At 44.3% G+C, this 1,094-nt stretch overlaps 1 long non-coding RNA gene across 1 annotated transcript; it reads right to left on the bottom strand.

The window, feature by feature from the left end:
• Nucleotides 1-216: 216 nt before the first annotated feature.
• Nucleotides 217-689, bottom strand: LOC306982796. The gene is made up of 3 exons (XR_013794232.1): nt 610-689; nt 367-544; nt 217-293 (listed from the first exon to the last, which is right to left on the bottom strand). It is a non-coding gene; the product is annotated as an uncharacterized lncRNA (long non-coding RNA).
• Nucleotides 690-1,094: the final 405 nt, after the last annotated feature.

Below are 1,094 nucleotides of genomic sequence, written 5' to 3'. Positions count from 1 at the left end.
TTCACAATGCTTTTCTTCCACCTCGTCATTTCCTCCGTTCACCTTTTCTGGCCCAGCGCATCATTTTTTTCCAATCTCTGGGACACAAAACACAAACCCCTCCTTCTCCATGCGCACACTGTTTCCAACCTCATTGCTCTAATAAGACAAAAAAATAAGAATATGAGTTCTATCATAATGCACAGTTATCCAAAGTTACATATTTAATTGTTTTACCTGGACTAGCTGGATGTCAATGACTTTGTTACACGTTAGATTCATCATGGTGTAGCTGCCATACTTGGCTGAATGTCCTACATGAATGCAAGTTATACATTAGCTGACTTTTATTAATACTTCAGATAAATGTTAATGAAATGTATTTACCAGGTGAATCTGCCCGCATGTCCCCGCCCAGTGTAACAGAGCCGCTTTCAAGAGCCTCCCTGATGAGGTCATCCTGCTCCAGCTTCCACTGCCAGTTGACCGTAGGGATGAGGAGCTTTGCCTGATGCCTATAGAAGCACTGCTCTGACAGTCCCTGAATACTGAAGGCCCCCAAGAACTATCAAATTAAAACATCTGTTATCATCGGATAATATATGGAAAAATAAAATGTTTTTGTAGTACCTTTGAAATCTGGCTAAACGATGAGCCGGTGAACAGCACAGCAGCACAGAGCTGGAGGTTCCCAGCTGGGATGTTGTTCACCATGGGCTGACTGGAGAACTCACAGCGAGGACACTGTTGAGTGACCCAGACAGGACATCGCCTAAACAGCTCCAGCAGTTGGTCCTCAAGAACAATATGTTCTTTGTCCTTGTGTGGAGGGACTTCAGCAGGAATGCTATATAAAATAAAGGATATTTCATCCCTCAAAAAACCAGGACGCTGTATATATTTTTTCTATTAAAAAGCTAGATTTCCTTTGTACCTTGAACAGTTCACAGTGCTGGCACTGTCATCTATGTGGAAGCTGGGGTCAGACGCTGACACCTCACACCTTCTCCTTTTTAAAGGTGTAGAGGCTGCTCTGGGACTGTCAGGAAGAGGGATTTCCATCAGGTCCCCTGTCCCACAACCGACGCTTGTGTAAGCGGTCCGGGCTTGAGTAG

This window comes from Gobius niger (assembly GCF_951799975.1).
Source record: "Gobius niger genome assembly, contig: SCAFFOLD_58, whole genome shotgun sequence".
In the NCBI taxonomy this organism is placed as follows: domain Eukaryota; kingdom Metazoa; phylum Chordata; class Actinopteri; order Gobiiformes; family Gobiidae; genus Gobius; species Gobius niger.
This window is presented reverse-complemented; position numbering and strand designations above follow the sequence as displayed.